The following is a 26,015-nucleotide window of genomic DNA, read 5'->3' on the forward strand; positions in this document are numbered from 1 at the left end:
GGGTGATAGGCAATTTGGTTCTTTCTCATTATTTGACTTAGTGGAAGCATATACAAGAGAATTGACCCTTGTGGGACTCCACATGTCATGGACGTCCACTTAGACTTATGCTCTCCTAGACTCACATAATAGCCTCTCCCTTCTAAGTATGACCTGAACCATTTGAGTACCATCCTAGAAAGCCTGACCCAGTTTTCCGGTCTCTGTAGAAGTATGTTATGATCGATAGTACTAGGGTTATTATTTCTAGGCTTATTATCCATGTGCATTGAAGTTTTAAATTGTATCTAATTTCTAATTCTACTTGTATTGAATTAAATGTTTTGGATACCAGCATTAAATTATTGTTTTTATTATTATTTTACTGACTCAAAGTTGGCACTGTGCATGTAAAATGCCCCAAGTAGGCTAAGAGGTTTTATTTATGGGAGAAAAAAGGTCTGTCTAATGGTGCCAAGTAAGCCTATCTTTGCATAACTCGGTTTTTTTTTTCTTACAATAACGAATGAAAATAGTTAGGTTAGATACATTTGAGTAGGCTTGTTTTGTTAAAAATCCATAGCTGTAATGTTTCGGTGCAGAAGGAAGCCTGTGAACCACGAAAGTAACTTTGCGTGCAGATTAGGCTAATTTCCGCCTATTACAGCCTAGTCACCTCATCGTTTTTTGTTCTGCTTCACTTTTATAGCTCTTAAACGTTTAAAATAGAGTTTAGGAAGATGTATGTAACTACAGTTAGCTTTGGTTAACTATTGAAGCCTTTTCTCTTGTCAAAAGGCTCAACGCGACCGTCGACTTTGTTTGTGGCAGATACATTTTTGCCTTAATTTTTAGATTTTTCCTATTGGATGTTTGCGGTGGTACGTGACGTAAGCAGATACCAGCTCACCATGCCCTTGGTACGAGCTACCACGCCCTTGGCAGTATCAAACCATCTTGTTCCGTCAAAATCACTGTAGTGAGTCATGAGTTGGAATTGCGAGATTTGAAAATGATCAGGATAGAGAATTTTAGCATCTATTTAGCATAGCATTTATATAGTTATTTAGATTATTTTGTGTAGCCTATGTCGTTAATTAGCATAGTTGTTAGTATAACCTTAGTATTGTTAGAAGCATAGTTAGTAGCATAGTATTGCATCAGTTAGGATAGCTTCAAGTTAGCATAGATTTATTTACAGTGGTCAGGATGGTATGTGCTGGTTGCAACAGCACGGACTGTATAGTTTTCCAGCAGACTTGAAAATTAGGCACCAGTGGTTGCATGCACTTGGCCTGAAAGACTGTGAGTTCCCCCCTAGAAATGGAGTGTGCAAACTGCATTTTACGCGGAATTCCTCTCCGATGCAATGGAGGTGGAAATGGGCTCCTCTACACAGCTCACGCTGAAAAGCAACGCAGTGCCTTACTCGGAGACTGGCCCCATTCTCTCTTGCGCGGCTGCTTTGCTAGCATCGTCCGGGAGTTAAGACCGCAGTTTGAGCCAGTGGCTTGAATTGATATGGCTCAGGCCCTGGCCCTGTGTCCTCAGACACCTCGACATCCTCCACTTCAGGTGAAGGTGGGGGAGAAAAGTCCTCTACTTCAAATGAACGCCCTGTTGCAAAACTAATTGCGTCACTAGAGTCACTCTCCATTTTAGCGACTCTGACAACAGTTGTCAATTAATCGGTCACTGCGGGTTCTCAGGTTCACGCCCCACCCACTCAGCCCTGCCCTTGGTTTGTCCCCTCTATCTCCGCTGTGCTCTGCCCACTTTTCAGCATTTTTCAAATATTTCCAGTGGGTGGAGTTAGGCTCTGACCAGGGGTTTAGTTACCCCTTAAAGCCTTATCTCTTGTCAAAAGGTTTGACGCGACCGCAGACTTGATGAACACTGCTGGCAGCAGCGACATCTGTGTCTTTAACATTCTTATCAATGAGTGCGTAACCTCGTATCTCCCCGCTCCCAAGTCATAAAAATCTTGTATCTCAGATTAGACATGATTTTGTCCCAGCCTCTTTGTTTTTTGATGATGGAAGCATAAAGACGACAACAGCAACTGCCAAGTGTAAAAGAACCATCAGCATACATCATTGATGGCATGGATCTTCTTCAAAGTCTCGATGATTCAGCCTTTCAAACGTTCAATGACCTGGGTGAGTGTGTCTGGAAAAAGATCGCAACTTTAACGGGAAAGGAAGGTAACAGCTGTGTCGTTATAGTTTTTGATAGATATGACCACCAACTCTCAATCAAAGATCTTGAAAGACAAAGAAGAGGCACCAAGATGGGCATCCTAGCACCAACCTGGATGAGCTGAGGTGTCAGCAGCAAATCTACCCCCAACAGAAGATGGCTTCCAGCAACATGTGCTGAGAGCCGTGTACCAAACAGCAGTGTGGCATCACAGCCACCTGGCCAAAACTCTTCTCTGGAACCCAGTTGGTAGAGGATGGAGGCTCAGAGAAGGTGGCTGCATTTAATCTGTGATGTTCCAGAAGGCACCAGCACCTAAAGGAGTTAGAGACCTCACCCACCTCTACTGTAAAAACGAAAACTGCACCGATGCCACCAAATGCCAGTGTCTTTCTGTGGGCTTGACCTGCACAGGGTTTTGCTCTTGCCCTGACTGTCCAAATATGACCCACTTTGTCACTGATGACAATGTGGATGAGTGGTGTGTTGCAGTTGTAACATCATGGGGGGTTGACCCCAAAATGTTTCAAGAGGGTCTGGCTGTAGGCTTGTACTTGCACTCTCAGACTTGCACACTCAGACATTTGCACTTCCGCTAGTGACCTCACTTGCAGTCTTTATTTTTTATTTTGTTTATTTTTTTTATTACTTTTCGTTTGAATTTCCCAACATTTTATAAAGCCAGGTTGTGAAGACAAGAAAAAAGAAACTAAATTACAATGTCACTTGCAATTGTTACTTGAACTCTCCGCTACCTGTGATCTCACTTGCAATCAACACAAATCGTGCATGTTGCCACTGGAGACAAGACGCTGTGGTGGTGATTAAATTATTAAAACTAATTTAGTACTATAACGTACAGGGTCCTGCAAGAAAAAGACAAGATTGGCAAATCCATGGCCAGAACACCAGAATATGAACATTTGCACAAAGTCTCTAGCTAAGCGTAGAAAAAAAACACTTAACATGGCTTAATAAATTAAGATGCTATTAAAATATCAAATTAAATGTACAGTTCATTAATATACGGAATATGTATATAGTGTTTTCCTCACATACTGCAAAATGTGGCATAATGGACATAGATGAGAAAGGCCAAACTCATGCTTCTCTACTTTATTAAAATACATAACTAATATGTACAGGCAAGCAGGTGAGCCCAGAATAAACGCAACATGCAAAGTTTCACATTAAGCATTTTTCCATATAGAATAAACTGTCTACAACTTGTTTATATCACTGTCTTTCCATTAACCTACATTATGTGTTTTATTTATAATGATTTTCTATAGGAGGAAAATGTTTAATGTACAATTTAACGCACTGCGTTCTGTACTCGTCTTCTTGCCTGTACGGAGTTGATCCTTTTAAAATCACTTAATGCATAATGCCCGTTCATATTTGCTGGTCTGTATATACTTAGAGTCAACAACAAGACATATAGGCTAGGCCTACTAAATTGTCTTTATCATCTTAGTCTGTTATTAGGCCACATTAAGCGTTATGTTGTATGGGAGGACAAAGTTTGCACATTGTGTTCATAGCCATCTGCTTGACTTGCAGTACATTGAATAATAACTATATATCGAATTTGATCTTTTAATTGAACTTAATGTGTCTGAATACATTATGCCATATTAAGTGTTAGGTTTTTTCTACAGGAGGAAAACGCTTAACAAAAGACTTTGTGCATTGGGTTCATATTCTGCTGTTCTGTGGCCAAGGTCTGTGCTTGTCTTTTTCTTGCAGGACCCTGTACGTTATAGTACTAAATTAGTTTTAATCGTTTAATCACAACCACAGCGTCTTGTCTCCAGTGGCAACATGCACGATTTGTGTTGATTGCAAGTGAAGTCACAGGTAGCGGAGAGTGCAAGTAGCGATTGCAATTGACATTGTAATTTAGTTTATTTTTTCTTGTCTTCACCACATGGCCACTGTTATAAAATGTTGGGAAATTCAAACAAAAAGTTATCAATAAATATAACAAAATAAAAAATAAAGACTGCAAGTGACGTCGCTAGCAGAAGCAGTGTCTGAGAGTGCAAGTGCAAGTCTGCAGCCAGACCCTTCTCCAATGGTTACCAAAAGCAGTTGATGTTCCAAATGGTTGCTGCTAGAAAATAAACTAAACAGCCTGAGAAGACAGGGCTCATTTCCCCGAAGAGTGTTTGTTTCTTTAGTTAGATTGCCATTTGTTTTATTTAAGACAGTAATTTAGGTTGTATTGTGTGAAGTTAAGTTATAGTTTTATTAAAAAGTTCATTAAGTTAAAACTCCTGGTCTCCTGTTTGTGCTATGGTAAGGTGTTATCTTTCGATTTCAATCTTTGTTTCCATATAGTAAAAGGTGCCATACTTAATATTTTTTGATGTCTCTTATATTTGAATTTCTCAACATTCTCCTCACCACTGATAATGAATGGGTTTGGACTCAATTATGTCAGTGTTCCATTTTCATTCATTTTGGACACCTCATACATTGAGTGACAGAACACTTCTCTTTTATCATATATATACATATATATATTTCGTATTGCTGGATTCAGCACAACCTCACCTTTCCAACAAGCCATCATATGTGTTTCTATGATAATGCTAGGCAAAGCAAGCACAAAGTAAATGAAAATATTCTGCATAGATATTGAATTTGTGCATGTCCGCTTATTTTAGATATGTGTTTACATGTGTCTATTTATTCCATACATCAAGATATTTACATCCAGTCTTTTCTAGTAGTTAAATCAACTTCCTGACTACAAACATGTCAAGTGTCAAAGCTCTCAGAGCTTGTGTGATTGATCTGCATTAGTTTATATGCCTTAACTCCCATACGGACAGGCTATATTTTATTGATTTTGTGGTGTATTACAATATCTGTTAATTTAACAATCTTAGCAGTAAAATATTTTTAGCCAAGAATCCATTTCATATATGGGAGACCTTAGAGATGAGGAAAAACATTGTTGGGTTTAGTTCTACCTCCGGAAGGGGTATCTCGAAAATTCAGGGGCATTGTCACTAGCCTACAGCTCTATATTTCCTCGCAGCCCGGTGAAACACACCAATTTGAAAAACTAAATGGAATGCATAGTCGATATAAAAAATTGGATGACGAGTAATTTCTTACTGCTAAATTCAGAAAAAACAGAGGTGTTAATCATAGGGCCTAAAAACTCTGCATGTAATAACCTAGAACACTGTCTAAGACTTGATGGTTGCTCTGTCAATTCTTCGTCATCAGTTAGGAATCTAGGTGTGCTACTTGATCGCAATCTTTCCTTAGAAAGCCACTTTTCTAGCATATGTAAAACTGCATTTTTCCATCTCAAAAATATATCTAAATTACGGCCTATGCTCTCAATGTCAAATGCAGAAATGTTAATCCATGCATTTATGACTTCAAGGTTAGACTATTGTAATGCTTTATTGGGTGGTTGTTCTGCACGCTTGGTAAACAAACTACAGCTAGTCCAAAATGCAGCAGCAAGAGTTCTTACTAGAACCAGGAAGTATGACCATATTAGCCCGGTCCTGTCCACACTGCACTGGCTCCCTATCAAACATTGTATAGATTTTAAAATATTGCTTATTACTTATAAAGCCCTGAATGGTTTAGCACCTCAGTATTTGAATGAGCTCCTTTTACATTATACTCCTCTACGTCCGCTACGCTCTCAAAACTCAGGCAATTTGATAATACCTAGAATATCAAAATCAACTGCGGGCGGCAGATCCTTTTCCTATTTGGCATCTAAACTCTGGAATAACCTACCTAACATTGTTCAGGAGGCCGACACCCTCTTGCAGTTTAAATCTAGATTAAAGACCCATCTCTTTAACCTGGCATACACATAACATACTAATATGCTTTTAATATCCAAATCCGTTAAAGGATTTTTAGGCTGCATTAATTAGGTAATCTGGAACCGGAAACACTTCACATAACACCGTACTTTCTACATCATTAGAAGAATGGCATCTACGCTAATATTTGTCTGTTTCTGTCTTATTCCGAGGTCACTGTAGCCACCAGATCCAGTCTGTATCCAGATCAGAGGGTCACTGCAGTCGCCCGGATCCAGTAGTATCCAGACCAGATGGTGGATCAGCACCTAGAAAGGACCTCTACTGCCCTGAAAGACAGCGGAGACCAGGACAACTAGAGCCCCAGATACAGATCCCCTGTAAAGACCTTGTCTCAGAGGAGCACCAGGACAAGACCACAGGAAACAGATGATTATTCTGCACAATCTGACTTTGCTGCAGCCTGGAATTGAACTACTGGTTTCATCTGGTCAGAGGAGAACTGGCCCCCCAACTGAGCCTGGTTTCTCCCAAGGTTTTTTTCTCCATTCTGTCACCGATGGAGTTTCGGTTCCTTGCCGCTGTCGCCTCTGGCTTGCTTAGTTGGATTCAATGTAACTGAATTCAATGATGAACTGCCTTTAACTATCATTTTGCATTACTGAGACACTGTTTTCCAAGTGAATGTTGTTCAGTGCTTTGACGCAATGTATTTTGTATAAAGCACTATATAAATAAAGGTGATTGATTGATTGAATTGTTTAACTGAATATCACGGTCAATACCGGTATATCGCGACAGCCCTAATATATATATATACACATATATACACACACACACACATATATACACACACATATACATATACACATATACACACACACACACACACACATATATATATATATATATATATATATATATATATATATATATATATATATATATATATATGTGTGTGTGTGTTAATATATATATATATATATATATATATATATATATATATATATATATATGTGTGTGTTAACAGTAATTATAATTATTTTTCTTCAGAACAGAGCCTGGGACTAATCTAGGTTATCCATGTTTTTTTTGTTTTTTTTTTCATTGCATCTGAAAATGACTTTGTTCATTACATTCACTTCACGCGATCTGGCGCAGATCAGCCTCCCGCAAAGCTCAGCTGTGGACGCTTTAAAAATGTTTTATATAAAGCAGTGGTTCTCAACCCGCGGCCCATCACAAATTCTAATGCGGCCTGCACCACATGCTAAAAAAAATAAAAATAAAAAAACTATCAGTTTGTAAAATGTTATTGTTTACATCAAAAATATGCTACTAATGAAATATAAGCTATATCCTAATGTTTTTATGTGATTTTTTTCTTCTTCTTTTATTATTTTCAGACATGAGCACTGGCATAAGCATTTAACGAACACATAAAAGCGCGCACTTTGGCAGAATTCAATTCAAATAGTCATCAACAGCCATTAGGTAAATTGCCTTTAAGGTAAAATTGCGCATCAGAATGGACAAATTTGTTTTGTAAGGGAGAAATTTTTTTTTTTCAAAAAATGGCAACGAATGAATATGTACAAACTGTCAATAGTCGCAGTATCAGTATTGAAGGAGAAGTGCTGGATTTTTTTTTTTCTTTTTAAAAAAATCTAATTATATTGTTAGTTCTAATTATATTGTTAACACAAGTTAATTTAGAATTTTTTTTTTACTTCTAAACTCCTTGAGAATTTAAAGTTAGTTTAATAGTATTTAAATTCAAGTTAAAAAAAAGGTTTTAATTGCTTAAATTATTTTTATTAATTAATAATATGTTATCATGTTTATTCTTGTAAAAAATACATGTTTATTCTTTAGGAAAACAAGGGAAAAAATAAGGAACAATCCGAATATTTGTTTTGCTTTACCTATTTATGTAAGCTACAATTATTCAAATAATAATAATAATAATAATAATAATAATAAGTCATTAAAAATACCATTGGCCTGAGTAATTTTGACCATTAGGCTATAGAACTGTGACTTTAAAGATTAGTCATTAAGATGGTAAAAATACTGTGAAATTAATAATGGCATGGATTTTAGAGCATAACAACTGAAGGTTTATGAAACATTAGCCAATAAAGCATTTTTTTAAACAACGGAACTTTATATAATATAAAATATTATTTCAACCATACAGCATGGGAATAAATAAAATGCATAATTTTCATAACATTTCATTATTCATAAAATGCATAACGTTTCTGGTGTTTGGATATGTACTTCAATATTATTGAGCTCCAAGTTTAAGAATAGTCCTAGACTTCTCTCTTTCTTTAACAGCATTAGCTCAATGATATAGCCTATGTCTTCCTTCCGTTAGAATTTTCCTGCCTTGCTAAATGTTGGGCTCATGATCAATAAGTTCGCCTCAGTCTGATTCAGTAAAGTCAAACGCAGACAGTGAAGCCTCGGAGACCCGCGCGCTGTGAGGCGGGAACAGAGGACTCCGCTTGGTCTTAAAGCCTCCCGCAAACTTCCACGATCACAAATAACAATGATTTTCGTAAAATAATGCTTAATTATTAATTGATGAATTGTTATTATCATTATGGTTTTGTGAAAATAATAATATGGGCTGCGAGAAAATTATGAATACAAAGAGTAGTGCTGCTGAGTGCAGGCATGTTTCAGCCCAGTAATACACCGTTCCTCAGAGCCAAAACACAGACCGAATTCTGTTCAGCTGGAGGGGGTTGGGTTTTGGATAGTTATTCATGGCTTGTGGGGTCGAGATAAAGGTGTGAATTGCTCTTTCATATGGACAATGTCTTATGAGGCATTCACTTGCTGAACCGGTTTATATAGGACTGTTGTTTTGGTTATATTCACAGTGCTGGCTCTCTCCGACGAGATAAATGCAACATTCACACATTACACTATTCCTTTTTGTTTAAAAACATTTCAAGCTTTCTGTAGCTAGATATATTTTTAATGTACCAATGTGAGACACCACGATATGTTAATTAAAAAAATTATACATTCATTATCATGAAAAATTAAAGTGATGAGACTGTGCCTTCCTGTCATTAATGCACATTAATAATTTTTGCACAAACACTTGAATATAAGCTTCTTATCACGAGTAAAGTTCATGCCAACAGCCAACATATTTAGCTTGATCAGAAGGTTGACTGCAAGAGTCGAGCGGGATGTTAAGAGTTTGTCTGTTTCTTTTACGGATTATTTTCGGGTTAAAGCATGATTTAAACAGATTCACACTCAAACGCTTTCGCAATAATGCGTTCAAACAAATGTAATCTTACAGTGCTACATTATCAGCATGCTATCTGATTTTGAAATCTTGAAGTCAATCGATCTGTTTAGATAAAATAACTGACAAAGATGTTATTTTCATCACAAGCAAAATTTTCACAGCAGAAAGCAGCAATTAAAGATTAGTTTGGCATGTGATATAGGGAAAAAAGTTTACACATAGCCTAAGCCACTTTGAAACTCTCAAGTTTTTTTTATTATTAGGGGCCAAGCACCGAAGGTGCGAGGCACCTATTGTTTCCGTTGGCGTTATTATTATTAGGGTCCAAGCACCGAAGGTGCGTAGGCACCTATTGTTTTCGTTGGCGTTATTAGGGGCCAAGCACCGAAGGTGCGTAGGCACCTATTGTTTTCGTTGGCGTTATTATTATTCTTCTTCTTCTTCTTCTTCCGCCGCAAGTCTATGGCAGCCCATAGAACCGATTGCGGGAAAGTTGTATAATTTGGCACACTGATAGAGGACAGTCCCAACATTAACTATAGCAAATTTGAAGTCTCTATCTCCTACTCTCTAGCGCCACCACTTGTCCAAACTTTTAATGTTTGTATGCTAATAACTTTTGAACCGTAAGCCAGAAAATGGAAATTCTTTTTTCCTCTGAATCCTTGGCTCATGCCAAGTCGAATGAACCCCAAAATTCAAAAATCGCAAGGTTTAGTTTTTTCGCTATTTTCAATTATTCGAAAAACCTACTTTTTCAAACTCGTCCTAGACGGTTAGTCCGATTGCCACGAAAATTGGCTCAGATCATCTTCAGACCATGCTGGCAAAAAGTTATGGAATTCAAGTTGATTCGTCCAACTGTTGTCGAATGACATGTAAACAAATTTGACGAAAAGCACGCAAACATGCACGTGAGGCTATATCCCGGCAACGGTTTGTCATATTGAGACCAAACTTGGCGTGTGTTATAACAAGCATGAACTGAGACTACCTGCAGTGTTTCGACACAGCGCCACCTAGTGGTCAGGAGATATGAAAAATGCATATTTTGGCTTATAACTACTGAATGGTTTGGCCAAAAATCACACAACTGGTCTCTTTAGATTCAGTGAGTCATGTCGAGTCAAATGATATCCAATTTTCCTGTGTCGGCCATTTTAGGCGTCGGCCATTTTGAATTATGATTTAAAATGCTGTATTTTTTGAACGCAGCATCGTATCGTTTCGCAAATAATTACAAAAATATTCGGCTCCATGCCCTGAAGGTACTCAACAAGTTTGGTGGCAGCGCCACCTTGTGGCCAATAGTTATAATGAAATATCACATAAATGCTAATAACTTTTGAATAAATTAGTCTATTAAAATTAAAATGGTCTCGCTATATTCTGTGGGTCATGCCGAGAGCATTGATACCAATTATGTGAAAATTGGCCTTACTTCCTGTCCGCCATTTTGCTTAATGTTGAAAACCTACTTTTTCGAACTCCTCCTAGACCGTTAGTCCAATTTTCACCAAATTTGACGTGAATCATCTTCAGACCATGCTGGCAAAAAGTTATGGATTTCGTGTCGATATACGAAACAGTTCTCATTTAGCGCATCAACGAATTTGCTGGAAGGGTGCCAAAATGCATTTGAGGCTGTATCTCTGCAACGCTTTGACATATTTGCACCAAATTTTGTATGTGTCATCGCCACCTCACACTGACCATGCCACATAAATTTGGTGACAGCGCCACCTATTGGTCAAGAGTAATAAACCATTCATTAACCATGAATAATTACACTTGTAAAAATGCTAATAACTTTTTATTGCATTAGCCCATTCGAATGGAACTGGGCTCAAAATATTCCCTGGTTTATGCCGATAACATAGATACCAAATATACCATAGTAAGCTGAACTTCCGGTCCGCCATTTTGATTTATGTTGAAAACCTACTTTGTCGAACTCCTCATCAACCGTAGGTCCGATTTTCACCAAATTCGAATCAAATGATCTTCAGACTATGCTGACTCAAAGTTATGGCTTTTGAGTCGATAGACAAAACCGTTTTCGCATACCACATCGACGAATTTGAGGCACAATGAGAAAATGACACTTGAGGCTGTATCCCTGGAATGCTTTGGCATATTGACACCAAACTTTGTGTGTGTCATTGAAAAGTCACACAGAGTACACCAAATTGATTTTATAACAGTGCCACCTATTGGTCAAGCTTGATAAGCCAAGTAATCATGCTACTAGAGGTGGTATTATGATTTTTTTTTGCCATTTCAATTACAATAATTCCAAAATTGCTGTTATTGCTCATTAATGAATTTGGTGTGATGCTTCATGCGATGCTTAGCTCCTACATTTGCCGTTGGAGTGCTTGGCCCCGTAATTGCTGCTTGCAGCTATATTTAGGGGCCAAGCACCGAAGGTGCGTAGGCACCTATTGTAATCGTTGGCGTTATTAGGGGCCAAGCACCGAAGGTGCGTAGGACCCTCTTGTTTTTGTTGGCGTTCTTATTATTATTAGGGGCCAAGCACCGAAGGTGCGTAGGCACCTATTGTAATCGTTGGCGTTATTATTATTCTGCTTCTTCTTCTTCTTCTTCTTCTTCTTCTTCCGCCGCAAGTCTATGGCAGCCCATAGAACCGATTGCGGGAAAGTTGTATAATTTGGCACACTGATAGAGGACAGTCCCACCATTAACTATAGCAAATTTGAAGTCTCTAACTCCAACTCTCTAGCGCCACCACTTGTCCAAACTTTCAATGTTTATATGCTAATAACTTTTGAACCGTAAGCCAGAAAATGGAAATTCTTTTTTCCTCTGAATCCTTGGCTCAAGCCAAGTCGAATGAATCCCGAAATTCAAAAATCGCAAGGTTTAGTTTTTTCGCTATTTTCAATTTTTCGAAAAACCTACTTTTTCGAACTCGTCCTAGACGGTTAGTCCGATTTTCACGAAAATTGGCTCCGATCATCTTCAGACCATGATGGCAAAAAGTTATGGAATTCAAGTTGATTCGTCCAACCGTTGTCGAATGACACGTGTACAAATTTTACGAAAAGCATGCAAAAATACACGTGAGGCTATATCTCGGCAACGGTTTGTCATATTGAGACCAAACTTGGTGTGTGTTATAATAACCCTGACCTGAGACTACCTGCAGTGTTTCGACACAGCGCCACCTAGTGGTCAGGAGATATGAAAAATGCATATTTTGGCTTATAACTTCTGAATGGTTTAGCTAAAAATCACACAACTTGCCTCTTTAGATTAAGTGAGTCATGTCGAGTCGAATGATATCCAATTTTCCTGTGTCGGCCATTTTAGGCGTCGGCCATTTTGAATTATGTTTTAAAATGCTGTATTTTTTGAACGCAGCATCGTATCGATTCGCAAATAATTACAAAAATATTCGGCTCCATGCCCTGAAGGTACTCAAAAAGTTTGGTGGCAGCGCCACCTTGTGGCCAATAGTTATAATGAAATATCACATAAATGCTAATAACTTTTGAATAAATTAGACTATTAAAATTAAAATGGTCTCGCTTTATTCTGTGGGTCATGCCGAGAGCATTGATACCAATAATGTGAAAATTGGCTTTACTTCCTGTCCGCCATTTTGCTTAATGTTGAAAACCTACTTTTTCGAACTCCTCCTAGACCGTTAGTCCGATTTTCACCAAATTTGACGTGAATCATCGTCAGACCATGCTGGCAAAAAGTTATGGATTTCGTGTCGATATACGAAACGGTTGTCATTTAACGCATCAACGAATTTGCTGGAAAGGTGCCAAAATGCATTTGAGGCTGTATCTCTGCAACGCTTTGACATATTTGCACCAAACTTTGTATGTGTCATCGCCACCTCAGACTGACAATGCCACATAAATTTGGTAACAGCGCCACCTATTGGTCAAGAGTAATAAACCATTCAATAACGGTTAATAAATACACTTATTAAAATGCTAATAACTTTTAAACGCATTAGCTTATTGCAATGAAAATGGCCTCAAAATATTCCCTGGTTTATGCCGACAACATAGATACCAAATATGCCAGATTAAGCTGAACTTCCGGTCGGCAATTTTTATTTATGTTAAAAACCTACTTTTTCGAACTCCTCATCAACCGTTAGTCCAATTTTCACCAAAATTGAATCAGATGATCTTCAGACTGAGCTGACACGAAGTTATGGATTTTGTGTCGATAGACAAAACCGTTTTTGCATACCACAGCGACAAATTTGAGGCACAATGCCAAAATGACACTTGAGGCTGTATCTCTAGAATGCTTAGGCATATTGACACCAAACTTTTTGTGTGTTATTGTCATCTCACACAGAAAACACCAAATTGATTTGAATACAGCACCACCTGTTGGTCAAAAGTGATAGGCCTTTTAATCTTATTACTAGTGGTTGTATTTATGATTTTTCAGCCATTTCAATTACAATCATCCTAAAATTGTTGTAATTGCTCATTGTTGAATTTGGTGTGATGCTCCATGCTATGTTTAGGTCCTGAATTTGCCGGTGGAGTGCTTGGCCCCGTAATTGCTGCTTGCAGCTATATTTATTAGGGGCCAAGCACCGAAGGTGCGTAGGCACCTATTGTTTTCGTTGGCGTTATTATTATTATTCTTCTTCTTCTTCTTCTTCCGCCGCAAGTCTATGGCAGCCCATAGAACCGATTGCGGGAAAGTTGTATAATTTGGCACACTGATAGAGGACAGTCCCAACATTAACTATAGCAAATTTGAAGTCTCTATCTCCTACTCTCTAGCGCCACCACTTGTCCAAACTTTCAATGTTTGTATGCTAATAACTTTTGAACCGTAAGCCAGAAAATGGAAATTCTTTTTTCCTCTGAATCCTTGGCTCATGCCAAGTCGAATGAACCCCAAAATTCAAAAATCGCAAGGTTTAGTTTTTTCGCTATTTTCAATTATTCGAAAAACCTACTTTTTCGAACTCGTCCTAGACGGTTAGTCCGATTGCCACGAAAATTGGCTCAGATCATCTTCATACCATGCTGGCAAAAAGTTATGGAATTCAAGTTGATTCGTCCAACTGTTGTCGAATGACACGTAAACAAATTTGACGAAAAGCACGCAAACATGCACGTGAGGCTATATCCCGGCAACGGTTTGTCATATTGAGACCAAACTTGGCGTGTGTTATAACAAGCATGAACTGAGACTACCTGCAGTGTTTCGACACAGCGCCACCTAGTGGTCAGGAGATATGAAAAATGCATATTTTGGCTTATAACTACTGAATGGTTTGGCCAAAAATCACACAACTGGTCTCTTTAGATTCAGTGAGTCATGTCGAGTCAAATGATATCCAATTTTCCTGTGTCGGCCATTTTAGGCGTCGGCCATTTTGAATTATGATTTAAAATGCTGTATTTTTTGAACGCAGCATCGTATCGTTTCGCAAATAATTACAAAAATATTCGGCTCCATGCCCTGAAGGTACTCAAAAAGTTTGGTGGCAGCGCCACCTTGTGGCCAATAGTTATAATGAAATATCACATAAATGCTAATAACTTTTGAATAAATTAGTCTATTAAAATTTAAATGGTCTCGCTATATTCTGTGGGTCATGCCGAGAGTATTGATACCAATAATGTGAAAATTGGCCTTACTTCCTGTCCGCCATTTTGCTTAATGTTGAAAACCTACTTTTTCGAACTCCTCCTAGACCGTTAGCCCAATTTTCACCAAATTTCAAATTTCAAATCAGACCATGCTGGCAAAAAGTTATGGATTTTGTGTCAATATACGTAACGGTTCTCATTTAGCGCATCAACGTATTTGCTGGAAGGGTGCCAAAATGCATTTGAGGCTGTATCTCTGCAACACTTTGACATATTTGCACCAAACTTTGTATGTGTCATTGCCACCTCACACTGACCATGCCACATAAATTTGGTAACAGCGCCACCTATTGGTCAAGAGTAATAAACCATTCATTAACCATGAGTAATTACACTTTTTAAAATGCTAATAACTTTTTAATGCATTAGCCTATTTGAAGGAAACTGGGCTCAAAATATTCCCTGGCTTATGCCGATAACATAGATACCAAATATACCACGGTAAGCTGAACTTCCGGTCCGCCATTTTGATTTATGTTGAAAACATACTTTTTCGAACTCCTGATCAACCGTATGTCCGATTTTCACCAAATTCGAATCAAATGATCTTCAGGCTATACTGATTCAAAGTTATGGATTTTGAGTCGATAGACAAAACCGTTTTCGCATACCACATCGACGAATTTGAGGCACAATGAGAAAATGACACTTGAGGCTGTATCCCTGGAATGCTTTGGCATATTGACACCAAACTTTGTGTGTGTCATTGAAAAGACACACAGAGTACACCAAATTGATTTTATAACAGTGTCACCTATTGGTCAAGCTTGATAAACCAAGTAATCATGCTACTAGAGGTGGTATTGGTGGTTTTTTTTTTTTGCCATTTCAAATACAATAATTCCAAAATTGCTGTTATTGCTCATTAATGTATTTGGTGTGATGCTTCATGCGATGCTTAGCTACTACATTTGTCGTTGGAGTGCTTGGCCCCGTAATTGCTGCTTGCAGCTATATTTATTATTATTCTTCTTCTTCTTCTTCTTCCGCCGCAAGTCTATGGCAGCCCATAGAACCGTTTGCGGGAAAGTTGTATAATTTGGCACACTGATAGAGGACAGTCCCAACATTAACTATAGCAAATTTGAAGCCTCTAACTCCTACTCTCTAGCGCCACCACTTGTCCAAACTTTCAATGTTTGTATGCTAATAACTTTTGAACCGTAAGCCAGAAAATGGAAATTCTTTTTTCCTCTGAATCCTTGGCTCAGGCCAAGTCGAATGAACCCTAAAATTCAAAAATCGCAAGGTTTAGTTTTTTCGCTATTTTCAATTATTCGAAAAACCTACTTTTTCGAACTCGTCCTAGACGGTTAGTCCGATTTCCACGAAAATTGGCTCAGATCATCTTCAGACCATGCTGGCAAAAAGTTATGGAATTCAAGTTGATTCGTCCAACTGTTGTCGAATGACACGTAAACAAATTTGACAAAAAGCACGCAAACATGCACGTGAGGCTATATCCCGGCAACGGTTTGTCATATTGAGACCAAACTTGGCGTGTGTTATAACAAGCATGAACTGAGACTACCTGCTGTGTTTCGACACAGCGCCACCTAGTGGTCAGGAGATATGAAAAATGCATATTTTGGCTTATAACTACTGAATGGTTTGGCCAAAAATCACACAACTGGTCTCTTTAGATTCAGTGAGTCATGTCGAGTCGAATGATATCCAATTTTCCTGTGTCGGCCATTTTAGGCGTCGGCCATTTTGAATTATGTTTCAAAATGCTGTATTTTTTGAACGCAGCATCGTATCGTTTCGCAAATAATTACAAAAATATTCGGCTCCATGCCCTGAAGGTACTCAAAAAGTTTGGTGGCAGCGCCACCTTGTGGCCAATAGTTATAATGAAATATCACATAAACGCTAATAACTTTTGAATAAATTAGTCTATTAAAATTAAAATGGTCTCGCTATATTCTGTGGGTCATGCCGAGAGTATTGATACCAATAATGTGAAAATTGGCCTTACTTCCTGTCCGCCATTTTGCTTAATGTTGAAAACCTACTTTTTCGAACTCCTCCTAGACCGTTAGCCCAATTTTCACCAAATTTGACGTGAATCATCTTCAGACCATGCTGGCAAAAAGTTATGGATTTTGTGTCGATATACGTAACGGTTCTCATTTAGCGCATCAACGAATTTGCTGGAAGGGTGCCAAAATGCATTTGAGGCTGTATCTCTGCAACACTTTGACATATTTGCACCAAACTTTGTATGTGTCATCGCCACCTCACACTGACCATGCCACATAAATTTGGTAACAGCGCCACCTATTGGTCAAGAGTAATAAACCATTCATTAACCATGAGTAATTACACTTTTTAAAATGCTAATAACTTTTTAGTCCATTAGCCTATTGCAAAGAAACTGGGCTCAAAATATTCCCTGGCTTATGCCGATAACATAGATACCAAATATGCCAGTGTTTACTGAAGTTCCGGTCCACCATTTTGATTTATGTGGAAAACCTACTTTTTCGAACTCCTCATGAACCGTATGTCCAATTTTCACCAAATTCGAATCAGATGATCTTCAGACTATGTTGACACAAAGTTATGGATTTTGTGTCGATAGACTAAACCGTTTTCGCATACCAAAGCGACGAAGTTGAAACACAATGACAAAATGACACTTGAGGCTGCATCTCTGGAATGCTGTGGCATATTAACACCAAACTTTGTGTGTGTCATTGAAAAGTCAAACAGAGTACACCAAATTGATTTCATAACAGTGCCACCTATTGGTCAAACTTTATAAGCCAAGTAATCATGCTACTAGAGGTGGTATTATGATTTTTTTTTTGCCATTTCAATTACAATAATTCCAAAATTACTGTTATTGCTCATTAATGTATTTGGTGTGATGCTTCATGCCATGCTTAGCTCCTACATTTGCCGTTGGAGTGCTTGGCCCCGTAATTGCTGCTTGCAGCTATATTTATTATTATTATTCTTCCGACTGGGCGTCTATGGCAGCCCATAGAACCGAATGCGGGAAAGTTGTAATGGTTTGACATTCTGATAGAGGACAGTGCCAACATTAAGTACACCAATTTTGGTGTGTCTAAGTCAATCCCTCTAGCGCCACCAACTGTCCAAAATTTCACTTTAATTTTGTTAATAACTTTTTAACCCTAAGGCCAATCAACGAAATTCTTTTTTCCTCTGATTTCTGAGCTCATGCCGATTCGATTGCACCCTACGAAGTCATTTCTGTCATAGAAATATGACCGCCATTTTGAATTTCTTTAAAAACCTACTTTTTCGAACTCGTCCTAGACGGTTTGTCCGATTCACACGAAAATTAAACCATATCATCCTCAGGCAGTGCTGACCAAAAGTTATGCAAATCAAATTGATTCGTCAAACCGTTTTCGATAAACGCTCTAAAAAATTTTATGTAGTGCTTACAAAAACAGTCGTAAGGCTGTATCTCGGCAACGACTTATCCTATTCAGACCAAACTTGGTACATGTCATAACAAGCATGACCTGAGGCAACATGCTGTGATTGGGCGCAGCGCCACCTACTGATCCGGAGATATGAAAAACTGCTATTTTTGCTTATAACTTCTGAACAGTTTGTCCAAAAATCATAACATTGGTCTTGTTAGATTCAGGGCAACATGCCGAGTCGACTGATATCCAATTTGACCATTTCGGCCATTTTGACTGTCGGCCATTTTGAATTTTGTGCTAAAATGCTGTATTTTCTGAACACATCAACGGATTGTTACGAAACATGGTATGGGTCATCAGCACAATGTCCTGAAGGAGTATGAGAAGTTTCGAAACAGCGCCACCTAGTGGTGATCTTCTATTTTTAAATGCTTATAACTTTGGGTGTGGTCGACGTATTTTCACCAGACTCATCAAATTGGACTCCTGAAACCTTACAGAGTCCTACAATACCAAACATGCTAGGTTTTGCCTTACGGTTTGTGTAGCGTTGTGATTTAGCGCTTAAAAAACATTTGGCTATATCTTCGAAACCGCTTGTCTGATCGAGACGAAACCACCGTCAGAAGTTCGGAAACATAGGTCGATAGCTATATGCCAATGCCCAAATGCAAAAATATTGATAGTAAGGGGTAGTAATATTCAATCAAAGTCAAGAGTCAGTCAATTTTTACGTGTTTTTTCATGTAAATGTCTATAACTCTGAAGTGAATTGAGATATTTTCACCAAAATTGACACTCATATGTATGGGCTCACTCTGATGACACATAAAAGAAATGGTGGGACTGAGCCTCTTGGTGGCGCTATAATAGAACAAAACATGAAATTCCCATTGACTTCAATACAGTTTTGTGAAATAAAAGGCTATACTAAACAAATGCATTGGTGTTATATTCCACAACTCAGAATGTGCCAACAACATCATCCCCTGAAGGTACTCAAAATATTTTGAAACAGAGCCACCTAGTGGTCAAAAGTTATAACTCAATTTACATAAAGGCTAATAACTTTTGAAAAGATCTGGGTATTGACATGACGCTGATCTTAATAGATTCCTTGGGTCAAGCCGAGAACATAGATATCAAGTTTTCCTTATTTGGCTGAACTTCCTGTCCGCCACTTTGATTAATGTTGAAAACCTACTTTTTCGAACTCCTCCTAGACCGTTAATCAGATTTTCACCAAATTGGACGTGGATCATCTTCAGACCATGCTGGCAAAATGTTATGGATTTCATGTCGATATACGAAACGGTTCTCATTTAGCGCATCAACGAATTTGCTGGAATGATGCCAACATTCATTTGAGGCTGTATCTCTGCAAAGCTTTGACATATTTGCACCAAACTTTGTATGTGTCATCGTCACCTCACACTGACCATTCCAAACTAATTTGGTAACAGCGCCACCTATTGGTTACATGTGATAAGCCAATAAATCCTATTACTAGTTGTTGTGTTCATTGTTTTTAAGCCATTTTGCCTAAAATAATCTTAAAACTGTCTTAATTACTCATTCCTGCCATTCGTCTGAAGCTTGCTTCTGTAGTGCTTGGCCCCGTTATTGCTGCTTGCAGCTATATTTATTATTCTTCTTCTTCCGCCGCAAGTCTATGGCAGCCCATAGAACCGATTGCGGGAAAGTTGTATAATTTGGCACACTGATAGAGGACAGTCCCAACATTAACTATAGCAAATTTGAAGTCTCTATCCCCTACTCTCTAGCGCCACCACTTGTCCAAACTTTCAATGTTTGTATGCTAATAACTTTTGAACCGTAAGCCAGAAAATGGAAATTCTTTTTTCCTCTGAATCCTTGGCTCATGCCAAGTCGAATGAACCCCAAAATTCAAAAATCGCAAGGTTTAGTTTTTTCGCTATTTTCAATTATTCGAAAAACCTACTTTTTCGAACTCGTCCTAGACTGTTAGTCCGATTGCCACGAAAATTGGCTCAGATCATCTTCAGACCATGCTGGCAAAAAGTTATGGAATTCAAGTTGATTCGTCCAACTGTTGTCGAATGACACGTAAACAAATTTGACGAAAAGCACGCAAACATGCACGTGAGGCTATATCCCGGCAACGGTTTGTCATATTGAGACCAAACTTGGCGTGTGTTATAACAAGCATGAACTGAGACTACCTGCAGTGTTTCGACACAGCGCCACCTAGTGGTCAGGAGATATGAAAAATGCATATTTTGGCTTATAACTACTGAATGGTTTGGCCAAAAATCACACAACTGGTCTCTTTAGATTCAGTGAGTCATGTCGAGTCAAATGATATCCAATTTTCCTGTGTCGGCCATTTTAGGCGTCGGCCATTTTGAATTATGATTTAAAATGCTGTATTTTTTGAACGCAGCATCGTATCGTTTCGCAAATAATTACAAAAATATTCGGCTCCATGCCCTGAAGGTACTCAAAAAGTTTGGTGGCAGCGCCACCTTGTGGCCAATAGTTATAATGAAATATCACATAAATGCTAATAACTTTTGAATAAATTAGTCTATTAAAATTAAAATGGTCTCGCTATATTCTGTGGGTCATGCCGAGAGTATTGATACCAATAATGTGAAAATTGGCCTTACTTCCTGTCCGCCATTTTGCTTAATGTTGAAAACCTACTTTTTCGAACTCCTCCTAGACCGTTAGCCCAATTTTCACCAAATTTGACGTGCATCATCTTCAGACCATGCTGGCAAAAAGTTATGGATTTTGTGTCGATATACGTAACGGTTCTCATTTAGCGCATCAACGAATTTGCTGGAAGGGTGCCAAAATGCATTTGAGGCTGTATCTCTGCAACACTTTGACATATTGGCACCAATCTTTGTATGTGTCATCGCCACCTCACACTGACCATGCCACATAAATTTGGTAACAGCGCCACCTATTGGTCAAGAGTAATAAACCATTCATTAACCATGAGTAATTACACTTTTTAAAATGCTAATAACTTTTTAATGCATTAGCCTATTTGAAGGAAACTGGGCTCAAAATATTCCCTGGCTTATGCCGATAACATAGATACCAAATATACCACGGTAAGCTGAACTTCCGGTCCGCCATTTTGATTTATGTTGAAAACATACTTTCTCGAACTCCTCATCAACCGTATGTCCGATTTTCACCAAATTCGAATCAAATGATCTTCAGGCTATACTGATTCAAAGTTATTGATTTCGAGTCGATAGACAAAACCGTTTTCGCATACCACATCGACGAATTTGAGGCACAATGAGAAAATGACACTTGAGGCTGTATCCCTGGAATGCTTTGGCATATTGACACCAAACTTTGTGTGTGTCATTGAAAAGTCACACAGAGTACACCAAATTGATTTTATAACAGTGTCACCTATTGGTCAAGCTTGATAAACCAAGTAATCATGCTACTAGAGGTGGTATTGGTGGTTTTTTTTTTTTGCCATTTCAAATACAATAATTCCAAAATTGCTGTTATTGCTCATTAATGTATTTGGTGTGATGCTTTATGCGATGCTTAGCTACTACATTTGCCGTTGGAGTGCTTGGCCCCGTAATTGCTGCTTGCAGCTATATTTAGGGGCCAAGCACCGAAGGTGCGAAGGAACCTATTGTGTTTGTTGGCGTTATTATTAGGGGCCAAGCACCGAAGGTGCGAAGGCACCTATTGTGTTTGTTGGCGTTATTAGGGGCCAAGCACCGAAGGTGCGAAGGCACCTATTGTGTTTGTTGGCGTTATTATTATTATTCTTCTTCTTCCACCCCAAGTCTATGGTAGCCCATAGAACCGATTGTGGGAAAGTTGTATAATTTGGCACACTAATAGAGGACTGTCTGAACATTAACCGTAGCAAATTTGAAGTCTCTAACTCAAACTCTCTAGCGCCACCAATTGTCTAAACTTTCAAAAACTTGATGCTAATAACTCTTGAACCTTAAGCCACAAAATGAAAATTCTTTTTTCCTGTGATTCCTTGGCTCATGCCGAGTCGAATGGACACCGAAATTCAAAAATCGCAAGGCTTAGTTTTTTCGCTATCGTCAATTGTTCGTAAAACCTACTTTTTCGAACTCGTCCTAGGCCGTTGCACCGATTGTCACGAAAATTGAATCAGATAATCTTCAGACCATGCTGGCAAAAAGTTATGGAATTCAAGTTGATTTCTCAAACCGTTTCCGAATAGCTCATGAACGAATTCTTCGAAAAGCACGCAAACGTGAACGTGAGGCTATATCTCCGCAACGGTTTGGCCTATTGAGACCAATCTTGGTGGGTCTTATAACAACCATTCCCTGGGACTACCTGCAGTGTTTCGGCGCTGTGCCCCCTAGTGGTCAGGAGATATGAAAAATGCATGTTTTTGCTCATAACTTCTGAACGGTTTTGCCAAAAATCACAAAAGTGGTGTCTTTAGATTCAGTGCATCATTCCGAGTCGAATGATACCGAATTTTCCCAATTCGGCCATTTTGGGCGTCGGCCATTTTGGATTTAGTTGTAAATTGCTGTATCTTAAGAATGAAGTTCCGTATCGTTTCGCAAATAATTACAAAAATGTCCGGCTCCATGCCCTGAATGTACACAAAAAAATTGGGGGCAGCGCCACCTTGTGGTCAATAGTTATAACGATTTTTTCGAAAAATGCTAATAACTTTTGCATACATTAGCCTATTGTAACAAAGCTGATGTTGATAGATTCCTTGGGTCATGCCGAGAACACCGATACCCCATTTGTCAATTTTGGCAAAATTTCCTGTCCGCCATTTTGATTCATGTTGAAAACCTACTTTTTCGAACTCCTCCTAGACCGTTGCTCAGATTTTCACCAAATTTGATTTGGATCATCTTCAGACCATGCTGGCAAAAAGTTATGGAATTTGTGTCGATACACGTAACCGTTTTCAATTAGCGTACCAACGAATTTGCTGGAAAGATGCCAAACTGCATCTGAGGCTGTATCTCTGCAAAGGTTGGAGATATTTACACAAAACTTAATATGTGACATTGTCACATCACATTGACCACGCCACATCATTTTGGTCACAGCGCCACCTATTGGTCAAGAGTAATAAACCAATCAATAACCGCTAATTATTACATTTCCAATAATGCTAATAACTTTTGATTGCATTAGCCTATTATCATGAAACATGTCTCAAAATGTTCCTTGGGACATGCCGACAACATACATACCAATTATGTCATATTAAGCAAAACTTCCTGTCCGCCATTTTGATTCATGTTGAAAACCTTTTTTTTTAAACTCATCCTCAACCGTTTGTCTGATTTTCACCAAAATTGAATCAGATCATCTTCAGACCGTGCTGACAAAAAGTTATGGATTTCGTGTCAATAGACGAAACCGTTTTTGTACAGCGCTGCTTCAGATGTCAGGCATCTTCACAAAATGAGTCTGAGGCTATATCTCCGCAAAGCTTTGTCGTAATTAAGCCAAACTTGTGTGTGCCATTGTCTAACATGGAGAATAGGCTCACAGACACTCACACACAGAAATGAAATGGTTCAACTATTATATGAATAATCAATAAGCATGATTACACACACACACACACACACACAGAGAGAAGTACATGCCCACACATTTTGTTGTATGTAGATATTTGAAATAAATTATAGGTGACACACAACTCACAGGAAGACTTCTTTTCTTACATTTCTATGTCAGGTTTCATTGCATTCATATTCTGACATAATAGTAAACATTTGATATACATGTATGAATAAATTGTTGAACTTTCACTCAATGTGATCTTAAATGCTTGAACAGTAATATTAAATAATAGTAATATATATTTTTCTAGATGAATCAATCATCGAGACAATGAACTGTAATGTTTTAGTCTTTAGTGAGCCCATTAGTGGTCTTCCAGTGACATCTAGTGGTCGTAAATGCAATTTATCATACAACACTGTCTCTTTAACCTTTATAACTGTTATATGTTGTCTTAATTTCATTCCAAAGAAGCATACGCAATTTATGTATAATTTCACAGTCTAGATAATAGTACTGCACTGATTTTAAATAACCTAGATATGGCTGACAGTAAAAGAATAGAACAGAATTACAGACACACACAAATATGAAATGTTTAAACTAGTATATTAATACTCAATAAGCATGCTTAAACCCACACACAGATGCACACATTTTGTTATATATATAGATAATTAAAATAAATGATGGGTGATAAAACCTATTGCAAGTCTTCTGTTTTTATGGGCTTCTATGTCATTTTTCAGGTTTCATTGCAATCATAATCTGGCATAATTATAAACATTAGATATATCTGTATGAATAAATTGGTAAACTTTGACTCAATGTGATCTGAAATGCTTGAACAGTAATATTAAATAATAGTAATATAATTTTTTTCTAGATGAATCCCTCAACAAGCCCATAAACTGTAATGTTTTAGTCTTTAGTGAGCTCATTAGTGGTCTTCCGGTGACATCTAGTGGTTATAATTGCAATTTTTTATTCAACACTGGGTTTTGAAGCTTTATAAATATTACAGTGTTCTTTTTTTACCTAATCTCTGTTAAATTTTGCATGATTGTTTAGAAAAAATACAGATCTAATGCATGTGTGATTATATTACCCCTTTTTTTTGCAGTTTAATGCCATTCACAACAGAAATCTTTTGTTTTTTAGGCCATTTTAACTGTTATAGCACCAGCTATTTTCTGATCTTAATGAAACTTTGCATGCTTGGTGGGTCATCTTTCACATGTTATAACCAAGTTTCATAAAGTTTTGAGTTTTTGTTTCAGTTTTATAGGCTTTAGGTTACATGTGGCCACGGCCCTTTCCTAAATGACCTCTAATAGCTAACCAAAGGACAAAATGCAACATATTTTTGAAAATTATTGATCTAGAGAGTCCAGAGAATATTATTGCAGTGGTTTGATCAAGACTGAACAAAAAACCAGGTGACCCAAAACATTCAAATTCGTGGACCAATTTTACGAAAAAGGCTATAACTCGGGAACAAAATGAGATATCTTCACCAAACTCAGAACTCATATGCATGAACAAAAACTTTAGTCAAATTATTATTTTTTGTTCCATATCTGCCACTTGGTGGCGCTACAGGATGAAAAAAAATCAAATGGCTATAACTAAGCAACCGTTGATCCAATCAACTTGAAAATTGATATGGCCCAATGTGGCACTAGTGCTCTATGAGGAATTTCACTTATCTTAAAAAACATGGCCGCCATTGGCCAAACAACTTTAAGCACCTATTTGACAAGGTTAATGGAAGTCGATCGGAACGAAACTCGGTGGGCATGTTCGACTCATTGCCCTAAAGGTCTGTAAGTATTTTGAAAGAAATTGCCCACAACATTGTCACCTCCCACAGAACACAACAAAGCGATTTGATTACAGCGCCACCTATTTTCCAAAAATGATAATGCATCATTTTACTGGAGTTTTACTGGCTGTTTCAATTACACTCTTCCAATAATTGCTTTTCTTACTCGTTGCATTTGGTCTGATGCTCCATGCCATGCTTAGCTCCTCGCTGTGGAACTTTTATTAACGATTTTCAGCCATTTCAATTACAATCATGCAATTATTAATTTCACTATTCATTGTTGCATTTGGTCTG

General features: G+C 38.0%; 1 protein-coding gene and 1 long non-coding RNA gene across 3 annotated transcripts in view; one reads left to right on the forward strand and one right to left on the reverse strand.

The window, feature by feature from the left end:
* The window catches only part of taf2 (TAF2 RNA polymerase II, TATA box binding protein (TBP)-associated factor), a 152,675-nt gene that overhangs the window by 71,812 nt on the left and 54,848 nt on the right, over positions 1-26,015 (reverse strand). The gene's annotated exons all lie outside the window — the stretch shown is intronic.
* Positions 7,994-11,999, forward strand: LOC127974562 (uncharacterized). Its single transcript, XR_008157319.1, has 3 exons — positions 7,994-9,598; positions 9,652-11,690; positions 11,806-11,999. It is a non-coding gene; the product is annotated as an uncharacterized LOC127974562 (long non-coding RNA).

The sequence above is a fragment of the Carassius gibelio genome, chromosome B16 (genome assembly GCF_023724105.1).
Source record: "Carassius gibelio isolate Cgi1373 ecotype wild population from Czech Republic chromosome B16, carGib1.2-hapl.c, whole genome shotgun sequence".
Lineage (NCBI taxonomy): Eukaryota > Metazoa > Chordata > Actinopteri > Cypriniformes > Cyprinidae > Carassius > Carassius gibelio.